Genomic DNA, 13038 nt, shown 5'->3' on the forward strand with positions numbered 1-13038 from the left:
TTTGATTTTAGCAGGCAGGAAGGATGTACTCAGAGCAGTGGTATAAGCACTTCAGTTGACTCTCTTTGCTAAGGTTACAAGCAGTGAAACAGGCCTGATTCAACCACCCACAACACCAAATCCACAGAGCTGCACAAACGTGCAGGTACTTCAACGGCACTTAAGCATGTGCTTTAAGAGAATCGAGTATTGAAGTGCTTTGCTAAATCCCTGTTTTATGTCAGAAATCCATTGAGATGAATGGAGCAGCTGAGACCTCTTCACAGTTTTGATTCAGGCTGTCAAGACATTTTGAAGGTTCCCTTTGCAAATGTAATTTAGAAAAAGACAAAAAAAGGCAGAAGTGATCAGATGGTGGGGCAGAGTTCAGCAATAAATGGGCGAACTCTTCCATGGCTGCACTGAAAAGAACTTGGGAATCAACAAGCCTTTTTACAATAAATTCATTAAAAAAAATAAATTGGGCTCCCCTCCTACAATCGTTGGATATTACTTTGAGAAAGCAAAAATAGGCTTCTTCCCAGGAGCTTGGCATGTTATGCACTCCTTTGGTAGGCCTACTAACTGACTCCAAAAGACATTTTAAACATGGAAAGGATAACCTATCACTTTTGAACAGCTCGGTCAGGAGAGGGCACACAGGGAATCATGTTGCAGTAGCAGGATTTCTGGAGGGGCTCCCGAGGCCCGGACCCTGCCCCGCAGCCGGCGTCCCCCATCCCAGGCAGGGGTGTTCCCTCCCAGCTGGCACAGTCCCGCAGCACATGGCAGCATCCCTCCTCACTCGATAAAACACCCCCTTTTTGGGAGGATATTTGATAGCGGCAGGGTTAGCAACAGCCACAGCTTCAAGACGAAGTCCTGCACAAGTACACAAAATCAAAAAGCTTTGTTTCCATTGTTTCATTAAGTTGCATACTGCCAAACACAGACCTGATCTTACTGACTTAAGTTTCAGAAAACAGAAAGGGGTGTTGTTTTTTTTTTTTCCAGTACTGGGGGAAGGAAAGGGGGTGAGTGGACGGGAATAGGCTCAAACCAGCCCAATCAAAACCTTCTGATGATTTTAGCAGCTTAAATGGTAGGATTTAGAACCATAGAAACATTTTGGTTGGAAGAGACGTTTAAGATCATCAAGTCCAACTCTCAATCTAGCACTGTCAAGTTACCACTAAACCATGCCCCTCAGCACTACATCTACATGTCTTTTAAAAAAAAAAAATCCCTGGAGGCATTTATTTTTTTTTTTTTTAGATTTGTCAGAAAACCGATTCTGCAACAGCTCAAAGAGATGCAGAATCTACCATTTTGCGAAAGCATGCCAGCACTGAGTAACTGAGAAGTCCTAAGTCACACAAAATTGACAGGAATGCAGAACCAACGGCGCAGTAGGCACAAGAAACAGCTTTTCTTGTGAGAATAAGATTTGACAGAGCACTGGACTGAAATGTTAGCAAACTAACAACCCAGCGCGGAAGAAAAAAACCCAACTGTTCTGGTGGTAGAGACTACTTAGGTTTACTTTGGCTTTTAAGAGACTGCTAAGATGATATAAATGCTAATTACTGTCATTGTTAATTGTGGCCCCAGAGGCACATAATGAAGGGAAGGTTGTTCCTATATATTCCCCCCAGGGGTGTGGAAAGGGGGTTTTGGACACCTCGTCTCCGAGACCCCCTGTTCCTCAGATTTCACATGGGATTCTCCACCGTCCGGGAATCTCTGACTCACCCAGCCCATGGCAACACCAGCTCACAGCAGCTAGGAGCTTTGGGACGATACGTAATACATCACGGGGGGAATATAGTATTTCCACTGTCTACTTAAATGAGGTGTGGAAATGTCAAGAGGTTTTCGTGTTTATGCAGAGGGCCTTTCAGGGCGGGGGAGAGGGGCAGCAAGGCAGGCCCATGCAAGGAGAGCCGCGGGAGTCAGGAGGCCTCAAACCCTCCAGCCAGGCGTTTTCACAGGGAAGAGGGAAAGCCTGAGCAGTGCTGGCCGCATCTGGCGGCTTTTTCACCCAACTCTGGGGAAGCACCTTGCGAAGAAGACGCCCATCTAGCTCTGACACACGCGCCTCTTCCCTGAGAGGGGACAGCACGAGCACAAAGGGCAGACACCCGACAGTAGCGGCGCTGGGAGAAAAAGCCACGTCCGTGCCGCAGGCTGCCGGCGCACCGGGGAGAGCCATGACAGCTCAGGTGCCACTGTAAGCCCAGCCCGGCGGCAAGGGAGGAGAGGCTGGCCTGCCCCGAGAAAGCAGGGTATTTCGACACAACGCTGGCCTGCCTCTGCCACCGCTCGTCCCACGCCGGCACTCAAGCCAGGCCAGCTGCCTCTCCCCGAGAGCCAGCGCACAGCTCGCACACAAGGCCACAGGCGGGCGGCTCTGCTTCACTTACACACAACTCCTGTCTTCGAAGCTCACTCCACAAACCCAGCAGGAAGGAGGGGAGGGGGGGAAAAAAAAAAAAAAAAACAACAAAAAAAAAAGACAAAACCAAAAAACCCAAACCAAGAAAACCCCACTCAACAACAAAAAAAAAAAAAAAAACAAACACAAAACAAAAAAACCCCAAACACCCCTCACCCAACAACACCCAAAAAACAAGCAAACCCCCAGAACAGCTGAAGTAAGCGAAGAGCGATTGAGGGAGCTGGGGCTGTTTAGTTTGAGGAAGAGGAGGCTGAGGGGAGACCTCATCACTCTCTACAACTACTTGAAAGGACATTGTAGAGAGGTTGGTGCAGGTCTCTTCTCACAGGTAATTAGCAACAGAACAAGAGGGGATGGCTTCAAGCTGCAACAGGGTAGGTTTAGATTAGACATTAGAAAACAATTCTTCACAGAAAGAGTGGTCAGGCACTGGAACGGCCTGCCTAGGGAGGTGGTTGAGTCACCATCCCTGAATGTGTTTAAGAGTTGTTTAGGTGCGGTGCTGGGGGCTACGGTGTAGGGGAGAACTTTGTAGAGTAGGGTTGATGGTTGGACTAGATGATCCCAAGGGTCATTTCCAACCTCAACGATTCTATGATTCTAAGCAGCACTACTAGGTTTACACAAGTACACTCAAGCGCTGTGCACAGCTTAATCCAAATCTGGCCTGCACATCAGAACCTCCTGCTAAGACGTTCCACTGAATGCAGAAGTGACTAACACGTGTGGCCATTTTCCATGCTTTTGGCACTCTTCAAACAATAGCTAATGTCAGCCTACCTTAAATTAGTATTTCTTTTTCTAACAAGTAAAAGTATTGCACATCACAGAAATAATAACTCTTAGATGTGGAAAACCCCACCCTGTTCATATCACTTTTGATTTACCCCTGTAACTGAGTATTCAGTCAATTCCTTAGCACAGACCCACACACATATATTTGTTCTTACAAATACTACTGGAGGAACATTTCTATTTTACTGTAACGGCACTGTAAAGGGCATCTCCGAGTTCATTTCTAGATCAGGTTCTGCTAACACTCGGGCATGAACTTAGAAACACACTCTCTGCCAAATCTTTCCTAGTTGTAGTACATAAGAGGAACAAGTAATAAGAGGAACAGATGTTCAACCTACTTGATTCCTTCACAGGTGGCATTTGTATTTGACGTCTCAAACTGCCCCATGAATTGCTGCTCAGTGATCTTCTGTGATCGAAGACAAGAAGAGCAGAAAGTAAATGATAAGGCAGAAAAGTTACACCCCACCTGCAATAAGGACAGGAATCCAGAAGAAGCACGTATCACTAAATCTCAACTAACTTGGGTAGCACGTTGGTCAAAGTACAGTGAACAGAAAGGTTTTTGGTTACTTGAGCCTTCTTATTCAGAGACCAAGACAAACAGACACAAAAACATATACCTAAATCTATTTTCAGGATAGAGGGTGGGAAAATATACTGGTAGGTATAACAGAATGGACAGAGGATGCATCTTTCCAGCCTTTGTAATTCACTTGCCTATAAATAAGCTATTAAAAGGAAACTAACAACCAGATTCCCATTCCCTCCAACACCTACAAAAACAGATCACTGATTATGCATTTAACTCTACATCAGCTCCCCAAGAATGAAACTTGATTAATATACAGTGAAGAAATCAATGGCCTGTTCTGGACAATGATGCTTTTGAGTTACGATCAATGCATGCAGATAATGCATTTCCACACAACTCTGACCTTCTGCCTGTTTGAGGGATCTAAAGATACAGCCATTTATTCACAGTACTACAATAAAATTGTGTATTTCTTGGATTTGTTGGGGTAACTGTACATGTTAAATGATTTGTCATATGGTAAAGTCACTTTATGTTATTTTAACCAAGAATTGGTTTCACAGAGACCAAACTGCAACAAAGTACTAAGAAGTAACGCCCAGCTTTTATTGACAGTAGTACCTGTGTTCCACTTGGGATCAAGCATCTCACAGTTACTTACAAACGAAAGCCACCTTCTAGACTTCTCAACAGAGTAGGTTTGAGCTAACTGAACACAAACACACAGCAATTTCATAGCAAGGTGAAGTATAGATTCACAGTTGCACAGTATTCAATTATATGTAAAGCCCCATAAATGCATGCTAAAGACCTAGATGATTTGGTTGTTTTGTGTGGGTTTTTTTTGTTTGTGTTTTTTTTTTTTTTTTTTTTTTTTAAGTGAGTGGAAGGACAATATAGTTTCTATTGTAATGGGAGATTTCAGGTTATTGTCGATGATGTTTCTAAAGGGTATGGACACAGAAAAGACTTGTGTAATTTCAGTTAAGTGGGAAAGGAAAAATCTGCATTAGCAAGAAGGTACCTACTAGTTCAATTACAAAATTTTTTTTTTCTCTCCAAAGCAGCAATAAAACTAAGCAGAATTAAAAATACAACATCAGAACCAACTTTAGCAAAACCTGGGGAGAAGAGACTAACGATATCCTGTACAGAAGTGTCACAGAACATCCTTATCTTACCACTGTGCCAGAAATAATCTGAAAACATTCATAACACAAAACCCTAAGTAAAATACTAAAAGCCTGTTAAGTCATACAGATGTATACAGAGATGATTTATTTAAGAGTTATTTAATAATACCCTCAAACATTAGGAATTCGGCTGCAACTCAACCTTAGCCATGAGTCAAATGAGAATAATTACAATACTGACTCAGCTAAAAACTGATGAAAACTGTATTCATTGCCACAAAGCCATGGTAGGGAGAGTGGATGGCTGGCAGAAGGAAGTGTTTAACTACCCCTCAATGTAAGGGCATACACTTTGAAGTAATTTCTCAAATTTTATCTTGATAAAAATGACAAGTATTTTAAGAAGAAAGATAATACGCTGTCAGAAGGTTGTGGAAAAGAGTTCTTACTAATGTTTTATATGTGTCTTTGAGTGCTACATGAAGGAAATAATTGCAAATTAGCAAGAAAAGACTATTTCTTACGGCTTGTTTCATTAATGTCAAGGAAGTTGAAACAGGTGCTTATACCCATTTAAAAACTGTATAGAGCAAAACAACATGGATGTGTGATAAATTTCTGAAGAAAGCGTGTGATTTTTCTACATATTACATCATCGCCCCCAAAATAAAAGACCTATTAAAAATAGATCTATTACTCCATACTTGCACATAAGTATTCACTAATTTGGGCCCATCTTTCATAGTGCCTATCAAACCAACAACCTCATTAAGCCTTTATAAAGCCATATGCCTAAAGTGTCAGTTACACCGAGCAACTTCGCTGCCATGTTAGCATACGTCTAAAATTAAGCCTGAGCTCAAGAGCCCTGATGAATGCAAGAGGCACCAGCACATCAGAGTCTAACTGGCTGCTAGTGAGCACCATCTTGATCTCCAGAAAAAAAGACCATTTCAGTTGCCACGAAGAACAACGCTAGTAATAAATAAACTAGTTCAGAAGCTGCACATTTAAATGGATACAAAAACATGATTCCACGAGAATTTTTGTCTGCTTTAAGTGTGAAGATGCTGTCAAATCACACAGCCCTTGTCTTGGTCTACAGATCCGCAGCTGCCTGCTCCTGCCACTTTCCCTGCATTGACTCAAGCATTCCTGTAGAAAGCTCCTGCCAGGCAAGTCGGACTAAGGACCTCATCGCTGTCAAAAGAAACCCCAAAGATACCACTCAGTGGGTGTTTCACAGTTCTCTGTGTGGGAATGCAAGACTATGAGAGCAGTGTGAGGAAGGACAAAGAGGAGGGCCTCCTCCTTTCAGTGCTGAACCGCACTTACGCCAAATGAAAGCAAGAGGAGCACTGCCACTGGTGAACTTCTCCAAGCAGAAAGCCCGCCTCCAGGCAGAGGGTCTGTGCTGAATTTGGAGGAGTTCATGGGTGAGATAAAGATGCCTTTTTAAGAAGCATCTCCTAAACAGATTTAAAAAAAAAAAGTCAATGTGTTCTTTTCAAACCTTCTGAAATCTGAAAAGATGACTAGAAATAGAGTAATTAATTTAAATATTTTAATTTTTCTATTTTAATAAGGCATCCTATGAAGCTGGAGTATAAATCCTATTAAACTGAACTTAGTTGGTCCATCCCTAAAATAGATTTGACATACAAACATAAACACAAGGTCAAGGTCACAGATCAGCAAGAAAGATTACAAAGAGGACTGATGTAAGAGCTGGCATTTGATCAAAGCTACTGGATATTTTTTTTTTAGTGCACTTACCAGAAATACCACTACATTTTCTTCACATTAGTACACTACATGTTTTAAGTATTCCCTACCTTTAAGGGCAGCTACCCTCTCCTTAATTATTTTAACAGGAGATTTTAGGCAGTGTATCAAGTAAACTAAGGAAGAACTCTTATGCTAAATGAAAAGAATGTGGAAGACCCTTTTTGCCATCCTTGTCACTCTATTAAAACTATGTGCTGATACATATTAAATCCCAAATCCAAAGGGAAAACCCACTCATAAATATAGGACATGACAGCAAGACCACTGCTAGAGAATCAGGACCTCGGTTTATAGCTTCATGCAGTCCAAGTTACTTATCTTAATATAGCAATTGTATATTTGGATGTGCGCTTCCAAACACAACACTTGCTCATCTATCCTAATTGTCTGTGTGCACAGCATATATTTCTCAATTAAAAAAAAAAAAAAACTCGTAACACAAGGTCTGTGCAGAACACAATCAAACTAACCTCTTCTGTAATCAGGACAACATTTACCTCTTAGAAGGCTGCTTTAATGCTGAACGCTGAGTAAGTGAGCAGATTAAACACAGTAGCAACAGTTGAAAGACTCATTAAAAACTCAGCTGCTGAAAATAGTTAGCAAAGAAAGTTATTTACTGATCTATCCATCCATTCACCCACCCACTGATACATTCTCAAAGCTTTAAACACATGCTGAAGAATATTTAGCTTGCAGGTCACGTCCACCAGACGTACCTTCTGACACTTAAACAAGAGGAAGAAAAGGTGTCTTGGGCGACACGTCGTCACATGACATTCAAAGGTGTACCGCTGCCACAAAGTTTAGATGCTCGTTATTAACAAGTAGTAACTTAAAGAATAGTGTGGCTTGTACTCTTAATTCTGAACCCCCACTTTCAACACCAGCACAGCTCTGATGTTAGTCTAGACACGACTGGGAGCAGTTTATATTTAGATAGAGAGCTATGTCTATAAATAGGGCTGCTCGTGTTGGTATAAAGCTTTTATTGGAACCCATTTGGGGTGACCTGCGTAACTCACTTGTATGTGGGCATCTCAGACATTGCCAGTAAAACCTTCGTGTCATCACACCCTCCCGCATCTTGTTTCGGCTGTATTTCAACATTTGTTTACTGATTTTTCTCCATTTAATTTTTGTATAGACATTACATTTGCAGCACTCAACCTGTGTGATTGGGTTGGTTCAGCTACTAATGAAGAGGCCATAAATGAAAAAAAGACAAAACAAAAAAACACAAACACAAGTTTAAAAAGATGCCTCCTTCTTGAAAACATCCTTCACAAGAATTAGATTGTCACCCTTTTATGCTATAGCATTGCCTGAGCTACTAGAGCCAGAAACAAATCACTCCTGAAGCCTGGGATGTGAGCTTCTTAGCACAACACTATAGGTGTTTTTAGCCCTGATAGTGACTCACCAGATCTTAAAACAGTCACTGGTTTAAGATCAAATGGAGTTAAGTTGTAGACCTCGGGGCAATAAAATTCTGCTCTTCCTTAGTCCCTCTTTTTCTAAATCCTTTCAGCAAAATACGGGGAAAAAAACCCCAACCCCTCTGCTTTTCTGATTTTTTTAAAGTGGAATTTCTTTTATTCCTACTTTGTGAGATGCTGAGAAAGCTTCTCACTGCACTGAAGTGTTAGGAAGAAAAAAAATAAGTAATCGGGAAATTATTATTATTCTTCAAGATTTTTTTTAAAAAACAGAAGTTCATTCAAGATCCGCAAACAAATCAGCAACTTACTCTGAGAACCAAGCACACATGAAAAATGTGTATATAAGACATTTCACAACCAAAAACGTTTTAAGAAACACATTAGTTAATTAGCAGTATAGCTACCCAACACTTCAAATTCTAAACCAAGTCTATTTGGAGTCATATAGCTTATTTCAGTTTTACTGACTAATGCGTGAAAACTAACGCTTGAAAAAGCTTTTACTTTAATTGAGCTATATTACAGTGAAAAACTGTTCATTCAGTATCACATTAGGTCTTCTCTCATGCTTACACTATAAGAAACTTTCTTTAATCATCACAACCAAGCCTTTAATAAAACAAGTCAGCAGCAGTTGTTTGGGGTCTTGTGGTTTTGTTTTTGGGTTTTTCTTCTGTTACATAGAAGTTCACGCTCTTGACATACATAACCTGCAAGAGCAAGATGTTTCTGCCAGTTCTGAATTTTGGATCAAATTCCCCACTTTTCAAGCAGCAGGGATGTGCTAACAGTGGGTAGTGGTGGGTTTGGTTCTCTTTCTTGCTGTAACACCACGGAGAAAACACCTGAAACCCAATTTTATGTCATTCCTCTTTGGGGAGCTCTAACAGGCAGAGCCAAAGCTTCCCACACAGAGAGTCTAATACAAACCATTTCAAGTGTGCTTTTTTTGAAAAGGGGGTAATGACAAACTGTAATAAATGACTAGCCAATATAGCAACAAAAATGAATATGACAGCTAGCACAAAGAGAGTACTTCTGATCAATTCAGTAGTCAAGTAGCCCACAACAACGGATTATCTTGAAACACTGGAGGACTGCCAATACCCAATCTGTAAAGGTGCTACTTTATTTTAAAAATAAAATTAAAAAAAAGTATTGTCTGTGGTTACACTTACATGTGTGAAATGTCAAATCAAGAAGTTTTAAAAAAATGTTAAAATACCATTTTGATGAATAGTTTCATAGTAAGTCCTTTACCTTCGCATTTTCTTTTTACTTATTTATTTTTACTAACATAAGTAGACCTATGGATTTTAATAGGACAACAAAATAATGGCAAGATTATGCACACACACAGATTTGTAGATAGAGACATCTAATTGATGCAACTTATATTAAGGTTGCAGAAATAGGCATGTGATAGATGGACATCTACCATACTGAAAAAGACCAGTTTAAGCATCATGATTATTAAAAGCAAACTGGTTTGCATTCAAAATCTGAATATTCTACTGTTATTCAGGACACAGTGTAGGATTTTCCCTTTCCAAACAAGATGTATGAGATCAGTTATTCCAGCTTTCCCACTCCTCAAATTGTTCAACACTCACCAACCATAGCAGGTGATCTGGTTTCCCACATGCTGGAAGTCTGATACCCATTCATCATCTAACAAAACCGGCTAGTGGTAACAATGAAAGGCAGTAGGAGGGAGGTGGTGAACTTCCCTCTGTAGAGCTTGTCTCAGCTTTAGGGAGGTGGAACCCACAGAAACATCTCCAAGTAGTAATTAGTTTTATCTGTTCACTTACATGTCTACTGATAAAGTATGGAGAGAGAGAGGGAAATTATCATAAAACAAAAGATCTAGAAGTCATCAACCTAGCAAATAAACACATGAAACTCCACCAAAGTAACTTAAACTACGTATCACGTAGTATAAAGTCATTATCTAATAATTATTATCCATGACCACAACTGTATTGATTCAGCTGATCAGGCTAGGTATTATTTCCAGCTTAATCTTCCACAGTAGAGATCTGAGCATGGCTGACAGGTCACAACCCATGTCCTTTGTGTTATATAAAGCCATCTTTCCTTGATGTATCTGGAAGAGTCATTTCCCAGCTCCATACACCATCAATAAGTAACTCCAGCATCTTCTGAATCAATATATAGTAAGACATTGTCAATGACCTGAAGATAAGTTTCATTGACTGCCTGTATGCTTACTAAACTGTACCTTTTTTTTGTTTCTTCTCTTTTTTGAAGCCTTTATAACAATTCTGCCATAAAGCTAAAGAAGGTGTTTTTCATTCAACTGCTGTTGCTAAATTTCACCAGTGAATGATACTAAAAACTCCACTGAAGGCTACATTAGCGTGACTTCATCCAACAGCAGTTCAGGCTCAAACACACCTTTACAATCTTACAGAACCACAAGATGACTCACAAATACCAAATCAACGCAGGAACCAATCATACTGAACGAGGAGGGGCAATAAAGGAAGACCAGAGGGGGAAAACATCCCAAAACCAAAACAAACAAAAAAAACCAAACACCCAAAAAAGCCCCAAAAACCAAACCCCACTCTTCTCGAAGAAACTTTATGCTCTAAAAACAAAATTTAAAATCCATTTGCTGAGAAAAGGCCAGAAGTTCTAGTGGGCAGGTGATCATGTCTCCAGCTTCCCAGGAAACTTTTAGCAGATTGTTAGCTTGGCACCCTAGTTAGCAATCTCCGGAGAGAAAGATCAAAGACTATCTGGGGATGTGAAATAAACTACCCTCTGACTCAGAATTCTTAAAGAGGGATAAAGACCAAAGCTAGTGTGAATTAGATCAAGTTACCACTCCATTCCTGGGATGAGAAAAAGATACAGGTTAATAAATGTCTTCCCAAGGTCAGGGGCAGAAACTCGTACCTTTCAAGCGTCAGTGCTGGATCTTTGTGAATCTGCTTTTCACTCCACCCTGCCAAAAATAAATACATTATAATCAGGATGTAGAAACTTATGGTGGAAAACAATTTTATTTCTACCGTAATAGGAAAGTAATTCTGTTAATTCAGTATTAGGTCATCAAAGGGAGCCTGTCTTACTTCTTGACAGGGTATCAACACACTAAAATAGAGAGTTTTCCTATGAAGCTGGTTATACCTGTGGTCAGTTTGTGACTGTATCGGAGCCTGACCAGTGAAACTGAGCTGAGCAAGATGGTAAGTGTAACATGCCAGGAGAGAGGTATCCTTGCCCAGTTAATGCCATCCACTATCAAAAAAAGTTGTCATCAGGAGATTATCTTTATTCTGTCACTCCTGCTATCCATTTACCCATGATGACAGAAAACAAACAAAAAAAATGCCACCACACAACCCATCCTTGCCATTGCCTTCTGCTTTTCTAAAATCTTACTCATCTTCCCCCACCAGTATCCTTAAGTTACTCTGACATGTAGTCTTTTCTCAGCTCCCTACTTCTACAGCCCACACTTCTGTAACATCACTGACATCCAATGACCCTTCCATACTACACAAAACACAGCTGTTATTTTAATTCTTCCCCTCAAGACACTCTGACCATATAACCCTTTACTTCAAGTTTTCAATTGTTTTTCCTCTTGCTCGAGATTAAGTTTAAAATTTCTCATCTGAGTTCTACAGACATTAATAACTCTTTCATTTCTACCCACATAGCCTAACCACTTATTGTGTCCTTCTTCCTTACCCTTTTGTCTCCACAAACACTCATTTTTACTGTAATACTCAGGCACCTCTCACACAGGAAATTCCATTATGCTTCTGCACTGCTCCCCAGGCGAAGATCATCTACACTCTGGAGGCTATTTCTTCCTCTCCTTCAACAGTAAATCACCGTAGCAAAAATTAATCCAAATCCACCAAAATACCTCCTGCAAAACCACAAGCCAAAACACAAGTGATGTATGTTGCTTGCCTTCCCTCATACTGTTTGTTCCCTTTCCCTTATCATAGTCTATATGAAGTTTAAAATAAATATATCAGCACTTGTGAGATGCCAAAGACATACATAACATGAGTTCAGCTGGAAAACAATTAAATGAAGCCCTAGAGCAACACTGGCCTCCAGAATAAGTATGTTTTCCCTTCCTCTTACAAAAGAAAAAAATGCATTTATTGCTTTTGCAGTACAACAATGCATGTTGCTGTTACAGTTTTCACCTGATCGCTTTTTTTTTTTTTACTACATACGATTGGAGGAGAAGGAAAGAGCGGTACACACTAGAAGATCAACAGAACACAAGGAAAAGATTAATGCTGGGGAGAAAAGGGCACAGACAGGCTAAAATAGAGCATTAAAGGGCTCCCCTTCTCTTGAGCTGCTGCTATTAAAAATCTAGTGAAAGTTCTTTTCCTTCCCTGGCTGGTACGACGACAATATCCCTACCTCGATGCAATCTGTTTTTACTTCAGAGGGCAAAGATGGAAGAAAGACCAGAGAAGGAAAGGAAATACTGCTCCTAGGAAAATTTAATTTCAGAGCAACAACGTTTATTTATTCATTTTTAATCATGACAGCAAATGGTGCCAAAGATGACATGAACAAGGAAACTTTTGAGGAGGAAGGTGAAGGCAGAGAAAGTACCTGTCCCAGGGATTGGTTAAACATAAACCCAGACTTCTTTCCATGTAACAAAGGACGCTTTCTGAGTCTCAGCTGCCTTAATGAAATAACCTTCTGAGCTCAAACAGCAGACTTAATTCTGCAAGTTCTCCACTTTTTTTTGACCATAATTTCTCCTCCTGCTCCTCGTATCAGAGGGATTTGATTTACTGGGTCTACCTCTGATTTCAGTTTTATTGCAAATAAAACTTAACCCTTCCTTCCAAAGTCTCTTTGGTATGTCTCTACTAAATCACGTAA

At 40.3% G+C, this 13038-nt stretch overlaps 1 protein-coding gene across 2 annotated transcripts in view; it reads right to left on the bottom strand.

Annotated features, from left to right (window-relative positions):
- Nucleotides 1-13038, bottom strand: part of NRIP1 (nuclear receptor interacting protein 1) — a 79606-nt gene that overhangs the window by 11150 nt on the left and 55418 nt on the right. The window contains exon 3 of one of the 2 annotated variants that reach the window (XM_074147964.1): nucleotides 11062-11110. The exons of the other annotated variant lie outside the window; for it this stretch is intronic. The gene's annotated coding sequence lies outside the window, so the exon portion shown is untranslated. The remainder of the gene's footprint in view (nucleotides 1-11061; nucleotides 11111-13038) is intronic. 2 annotated transcript variants of the gene reach the window in all.

This window comes from Numenius arquata, chromosome 1 (assembly GCF_964106895.1).
Source record: "Numenius arquata chromosome 1, bNumArq3.hap1.1, whole genome shotgun sequence".
NCBI lineage: Eukaryota > Metazoa > Chordata > Aves > Charadriiformes > Scolopacidae > Numenius > Numenius arquata.